The following is an 8,012-nucleotide window of genomic DNA, read 5'->3' as shown; positions in this document are numbered from 1 at the left end:
AGTGACAACTGTTGGGGCCCAGGACACGCTCCGTATACAGTTTTCAAACCATTTTCAAAGTATCATGTCCTGCTTGGTGTAGATCTGGCCTCATAGGCTTATGAAAGACATAAAACCTATTCATTCGGAAGCCTAAAGCAATAAGAAGCTCAGCGGACATCACCTCTTTTTAAAATGTGCGTAACATTGAACCCAGTGACAAATCTTCCTGAATCTTGGCAGGTTTGAAGCCTTAACAGAATGCCTACCACTTTCATACCATTTCAGTGTTAACAGTTAAATGAGGCTATAAGATGGGAAACAATGGGATGTTTAAAGGATTGCACCTTCTTTTTAATGGCTTATAAAATGGGAAGCTTTTGTGTAACCTATCTGAAGCTTGGCACACCTGATGCTGTATGGAAGTATTATGTCAATTGAAAATTTCCAGATAGAAAGCATTGATTGTCTAGGCATCAGGCAACAGTTTGGGTCTCAGTATAGAGATAACAAGAATTAGAAACAAAAACATAAAGTGAGTAAAATACTAATGAAAGAGAAATGAAACAAATGATATAATGCAAATGGGAAATGAAACTATTGGGGCTGCCAGAACTGGAGTGGGCAGGAATTGTGTACCTCCTTGCATTCGTTGTTACATTACTTTCTGTTTTGTTTAAGAATGAAAGAATGACTTTTTTATGGTCATATGGCGTATTTGGTTTAAAACACATAACAAATACATTAGCATCAAGGAAAGAAAAAGAATCCCAGATTTACTAGAACAATCAATCAATCGAGCTGTTCTATGCATAAGCCATTAAAAAGAAGTTAACCACCTGTTCAGATATGTATGGGAGAAATACATATCCCATATGTATGGGAGAAATACATATCTGAGAAACAGTACATAACCAGGCTCTCATTTGGGTGCTCCGGACAACAAATCAAAAAAAGGTAAATGGTATGATGTCTCAGATCAGAATAGAAGTCACATGTATGGGTGCATGTATTAAGCTTTCAGATACTCCAGCATTGCATGGACACAATCCATCTTGAAACAGCATTCTCAGAAATCTGCCCTGATGTTACTGCCATAGGTAGAGCATTCAGTCTTGCAAGCATAAATGTTCCAAGGGCTTTTGTTCTCTTAAGAGAATTCAAATAAGATAGAGAAGTACCATAATTGGAGAATCGTGGGGGAACCAAGGAGTATAAAGTTTGTCTTTCAAGATCATATAGTCCTTGGACGGACATTTGAACATGGTTGTTGCTGCCCGAGCATTCAAAGAGACTCCACTAAGACATCAATTAAATGAAATTCATGTAGAATTATACAGGACTATTTACTGAAGCATGAGTCTGTTAAGGCTGTATGAAGAAACAGTGAGGACGTAGACAAACATTTAAGGTCTGTATCCAAGGTCTAGTTTCCACACACCTTACACCAGTTTCCAAACACATGGTTGCATATCCTACACAATCCACCCCCATCCTAAAAATGTGGCCATGACATAATGCCTGTACATTTTCTACAACACAGTTGGTCACCTCAAGCCATCTGGAAATACCAGATAATAATTGAGCCAATGACTGTGTTCGCATGACATGACAACCCAACATGAGCTATCATGTCATGTGAAACTGGCACACTCTCCTTAAGTTGGCTAAATTTTCATGAACAAGCCACCTTGAGAACCCATGGCTTGCTGTAGGGTTGTTCATACCCATAGTGGGTTGCTTTGTCATCCAAACTTGAGAGAGTGACTTTATCATGGGTTGCCAGAATCAGCTACAGAGCTGCTTGTCAAGAGTAACAAAAAAGCCTGTGCTGTCTTCCCGATCTCACCAGGATCACTTCCAGCTTCCCTCACCCTTGACTGCCCCTCCACTGAGGCTAAATGGCACATTGAATGGACTATCACTCAGTCACCACCTTTTATTTTGTGAGCTGCCCAGAGAGCTTCAGCTATTGGGTGGTATAGAAATGCAGTAAATAAATAAATAAATATTTTTTGGTGCCTCAAAAATTTTTCAGATGGGGTATTATTAATTATTACTATCATCATCGTCATCACCACCACCACCATCCAATTATTTTACAATTGTGCAAAAACACACTTTTGCTTGTCTAATATACGTGGTCTTGCATGGTCAATTTCCTTGGATGTTTCAACTGTCAAAGGGAGAGCCAGGCTAATTTGCACACAGTTGCAAAGGACCAGGGGGGAAATAATAGTAAGGCCTAGTAGTGCAATTCAGAAGCATCAAAAATGGCAGAAAGGGCAAATGGAGTAAGTGCTACAAAAGGGGGGGGGGAATATCTTCCCCTTAGCAATGTAATCGACTAGTTTTAAGTGTTGAACTGAAACCTCTCAGCGCCTTCCTCCCATTCAACACTTCCCCGAATCTCCAGATTTTTCTCATATTTTGGAAAAACAAACAACAAGCATGATTTTAGATTTTACAAAATTTATGGTGAGTTTTCCTTACAATAATCTGCATATAGCAGGAATGGTGTTTGACTCAGGCTGAGCTTGATTCAGGCTGAGCTTTAGAAGGTAAATCTCTACCATCAACAATGATGAAACCAGATCATTCAAACATACATTAAATCAAAAAGGTATATATATATATATATATATATATATATATATATATATATATATATATCTATCTATAATCTCCCTAATTGTCATCATCTCATTTGACAGCTGACCCTGTTGATTATAGCAGACTTGTTTGTGTATACGAATTATAAGAAATAATATCCATAGGTTTCCCTCCTATTTCCCCCCAACAATAACCTCCTGGAGTTGGAGTCCAAGGCCCCTTTCAAATTAGGTTTTTACAGACATATCCCATATCTGCCCCATTAGCACTTCTCCCCCCACTCACCTGACCTGCCCAATGAGGTGGTCCATATGAGCCTCTGCTGACACAAAACTTCTATATTTCATTTTAACCTCAACTATTCTATTGGAAGAGTATTTGTTTTTTATGATAAAAGTGATACAGAGAAAGTGATACAGATAATTAATCTAATGTTTTAGTTGTTGACATTCTCTGTCAGACCAAAATTTTTATATCTTCTGCTTGTCTCTAATAGCTTCCAATACCATTTTAATATTCTAAGTAAAATTTACATAATACTGAAAGTCATCAATAAGCTGATCGTATTTTCTGATTTAAAGTGTTAGAGATATCAAAACAAGGCAAAAGAGAGAAGATTTTTGAGGAATTGTCCGTTTTAAGACACAATCCTATACATGTTTAGACAGAAAAAAAGTCCTACAACTACCAGCATTCCCCATGCTGGCTGGATAATAATAATAATAATAATAATAATAATAATAATAATAATAATAATAATTATAATAATAATAATAATAATTCATTACCTGCCTCTCCCTCTGGATTGAGGTGGAGAACAACACCAAACACAATATAATACATAAATTTAGTTAAAAGAGCATATAAAACCAATACAATATTAAAATAACTATCAAAGCATCTTAAAATTCTTCATAGCTGAGTGAGAATTTGAACCTTGATATCCTAAATCAAGGATATCTAAGCACTACATTACACTGGGCCTCCTAGGATGCTTAGAATTTTGAGTATCTCACTTTTGTTTCTGGCTTATGCTTTGTGAATTTTCTATGAATATTAGATCTGTCCACCCTCCCCAACCATAAAGTTAGGGCTGAACATGTGCACAGAAAGAAACATATTTAAACAGGATTTTTAAAATAAATAAATGAGGAAGTCAAAGTTTGAAGCAGCTGAAGGGGACATGAACAACTTTGTGTGGTCGGGTAGAAGGCACAGTGCTTAGCTAACTACTGTGCAAGTTGACTTACACCTGGGTGTAGAAATTTGGAATAAGGTGACTACAGGTTGGAGTCAATGGGGCCCTACTGTGCATGGTCCTTTGAACACAACCTTCTCCTTCCAGAAACTTCTGTTTCTGATCATTTGGGCACTTGCCCCAGGAAGTGCTACATCACCACCACTGGTAGTAGGGGCTCCCCACATGCTGCCCAGCAGCAGCAGCGGTAGGGGGCCACATGCACACTGGGGACTGGTGGTGCTCACCACCAGTGGTAGAGCCCCACTGGATCCTGCCTTTGCTCATTGTGATATCAATTCAAAACAACAAATTACTAGGGGTGTGCACGGACCCCCCACTCCGCTTCACTTGCAGATCTGCCATTTTCCAGATCGGGCCGCTCCGCCCACTTCCGCTCCGCTCCGCTCGGAGCTCCGGATCCGGATCGGAGCTCCGTTTCCCCCCCCCCCCATAGGCTTGCATTGAAAGCTAAAAAATTATACAACTTTTTTTCTGTTCAAGTTAGAAACCTCACGTTTGGCACCATGACACCTCATGGGGGTATACACATGCACGCCAAGTTTCAAAGCAATCCCATCATCCCCTGATTTTTGGGGAATTTTTGAAAATCGGGCACCCCATTCACACCCCTTTCCATAGCTCCATCAATTTGCACGTTAGAAACCTCAAACACGCCACCATGAAAGCTTATCCAGGGATACATACGCACGCCGAGACTCAAGGCAGTCCCATCATCCCCTGTTTTTTGGCGGGGCTTAAACCTGCAGACATCTCAATGGGGCCATTTCAAAGGAAATCCCAACATGCCATGAATTTGGGAGTAGAGATCATTAACCTAATATGAATCTTCTTCCACACTTGAAAAATGGATTTGGAACTTCCAAAACTCCAAGTGAGTGCAGGAAGGACTTCTCCCCTGAGTCAAAGCCACACACACACAACATCCCTGCGAGGTGGGCAGGGGAGGAGGGAGGGAAGGCAGGCAGGCATGCAGCTGGCATTTCTGGGGGCATAAGGAAGTGAGCCAAGGATAAGCCAGTAATGCATATAAAATGGAAGAAATAAATAAATAAACAAAGGAGGGGTGGAATTAAAAGCAGCAGTGTTGCTCAATAAACAGCAAGAAGATTTTTTTAAAAAAGGCTATATCTGTCTTTTACCAGCAATAGGGGGACGTGCCCGGGGGAGGGGGAAGCAGCTGACAGTTCAACTCAAGACAGCCACCAACAGCTCTGAGATTAAGAAGTAAACGCTCACTTCAACTCATAACAGGCATCGCTCCACCACTAAGAAGTAAACGCTCACTTCGACTCATAATAGGCATTGCTCCACCATTTTACTCTCTTTGGAAGGCTCTAATGGCCTTCCAGTGCAGGAGAGAGTGGGGGCACGTCCACGATGAGATGCCCTAGGGGAGCTCATCCCCTTGCACCACATCTTTTCAGTTGTTCCCCAAAGTTAGGGTGGGTAGCAGTGCTGTGTTTCTATCTCTTATTCTTGGCTTAGTATATGATTTCAGGTTGTGTTTGTGCATTTGGTGGGGCTACTGTTTTAAAAAAACACTGGGAAAAGCCCGTTCAGATGAAGAAAGAGAAGTTTCCCAGAATCCCAAGTTACCTGTTTTGCCTATGCCCTCCTCTAACTTTGGGATCATGTGATCATGACCGGGAGCTGACTCTGCCCCTCAGCCCTTTGAAAAAGGTATTTTTCCCGCCGATTTTTAAAAAACTTCTAGCGCGCGACCCGCACGACGCAGAAAGTTGAGAGTAGTCTCAAAATGACCCCCATCCACGACTCTCTGTGCACAAGAATTTTCAGAATGATAGCTTAAAAACCAACCCAGTTATGCCCGAGTCTTTCCCTCAATGCAATCCTATGGGCGAAAAGCCGAAAACGCCGTTTGAGCCGCGCGGTTGACCCGATTTTCACAAAAATATAGCACGCGACCCGCACAACGCAGAGAGGTGAGAGTGGTCTCAAAATGACCCCCATCCACGACTCTCTGAACACAAGAATTTCCAGAACGATAGCTTCAAAAAGAACGTAGTTATCCCCGATTATTTGCCGCAATGCAATCCTATGGCGAAATGTTTTCAAGATGGCGACCGGAGCGCTCTGCCTGAACTAGGAGCTCCGAAAAATGGTCGCTTCTCTTCGCCTTGCTTCTAGGGGTCCACGGTCCGCTCCTACTCCGCCACTGGGTAAGGCGGAGCAGGCCAATCCGCTACTGCTTCTACGCTCCTAATCGGAGCGGATCACACCCCTACAAATTACCATGCCTTTTTAATGTTGAAAGCATTTCCAGAGTTCTGAAATACTAAGTGCTATGAAAATAGGCCACTATTAATTCCCCATATTGCATTGGCGGATGGGGTTGGGAGGCTTGTAAAAGAGCCACTTGCCTGAAGCCACCTAACAAGTTAATGGATGAAGTGACATGGTTAAAAACACACACTCTTTGCCACTTGTAAACACTGGCTCGCAAGGAGTATAAATGTTGCTTCCAGGCAAGCATATACCAGGGGGCAGAGTTTTAGCTAAGATGTGGACTTGACCAGCTGTTTGAGGTATTCTCCAGGGCAAAGGTAGAAATGGTGGGACCAGATATAGCTTAAAGCAAAATTTCTAGATATGGCTATCAATGGATATTAGTCCTGAAGCCTCTGTGCTACATCTAGTATCAGCGGCCGTAAACCCATGTACACCAGTTGCTGGAGAACATGGGTGGGACGGTGCTATTACACTCATGTTCTGCGGTGACCATTGTGTGAATGGAAAGGTGGACTAGATGGACCCTTGATCTCATCCAGCATGACTCTTCTTATATTCTTATTTAGTTTGGCCTTGTATTTAAATACTAGCCTGGTAGTCCGAGGTGACAAGGAATTCCATTTAGGCAAGTGAGTGGCCTGGTAGAATCATGATGGAGCACTTCTTCATCTCTCCTCTGTGCCCAGCAAAGGAACCTAACGGTTTGCCAGAGGAGGACAGCCTTATCTTCCCCAACTTACATAAAAATGCAGTGGATTTCTGCAGGCTACTGCAGGAGGGGCAGAACAGTCAAAATCCAACCTATCTACAATTATCCTCCTAATATTTATTTATTTTATTTATTTATTACATTTTTATACTGCCCAATAGCCAAAGTTCTGTGTTGCAGGCAACAACACAGAATGGGAGATTCCAGGACTACTTGATCTCTTTCACCACTCTAAGGAGGTGGGAGGTGAATGAAATAAAAGCAGGTTGCTAACTTACTGGTGCTACTTCCCACAACAATTCTGGAGCCCAAAAATGCCACAAAAAAAATTCAGGCAGGAAAAACTTTATAAGCATTCTTATTCAGGAGTGTTTTCAAATGTTGTAATGCTCTTTAAGGGACTGGAGCTCTTACAGTATCTTACACTTTTCATTAGAAGGATTCTGGACTATTACAATTATTCCTTGGTTCACTTCAGGCCTCAGGTAGCTCTCAGCAGCTTCATGTGGAATGATTTCATTCTTGGCCTAGAGAAACAGAGAGGTGCAGCTTCCTACAGAAGTTGAGATTCAATGAGAGAAGATAGTTCACATTTCTGATATGAAGAAAGCCGAAAGTACATCTTAACCTTAGATTGTTTTTTTTTTATTGTATTTCCGTTTATCTTTGTGTTTCTGTTTGTATTTTATGTAATGATTTTGTGGTATGTATGTCTATGATGTTTGAAATAATAAAATCTTTTTTAAAAAAAGAAGAAGAAGAAGTTGAGATTCAAAAAGGAAATAAAGTTCCCACTCTCAACATTTGAGTGAGTTTCCTGTGAGCCACGAACATAATCTTCACATCTCAAACTTAGCCTTCCCAATACACTACAAGGTCAACAAGAATCTATGCATAATAATTCATCTGACTTTGACAGGTCAGATTTCTCAATCAACAACTTCAGTCACATACTTTAAGGCTGGCAAAATTCAGTTCTACAGCCTCACCAGATATATCTGCATACATTTGCTTGCCATAACACATCTTCTCCTAGCAATGGAGAGAGCAAGGATATTGCAGAGCACTGATTCTCACTTCTTTATCACTGAAGGAGTCCTCTTCTGAAATTTAACTTCCTATATCAGCAAATCTATTGTTGTTATAGCTGATTCAAATAAATTTATTACTTACTTTTCTCTCTTACATCCACAGCCATAG

This window comes from Elgaria multicarinata, chromosome 1 (genome assembly GCF_023053635.1).
Source record: "Elgaria multicarinata webbii isolate HBS135686 ecotype San Diego chromosome 1, rElgMul1.1.pri, whole genome shotgun sequence".
In the NCBI taxonomy this organism is placed as follows: Eukaryota; Metazoa; Chordata; class Lepidosauria; order Squamata; family Anguidae; genus Elgaria; species Elgaria multicarinata.
This window is presented reverse-complemented; position numbering follows the sequence as displayed.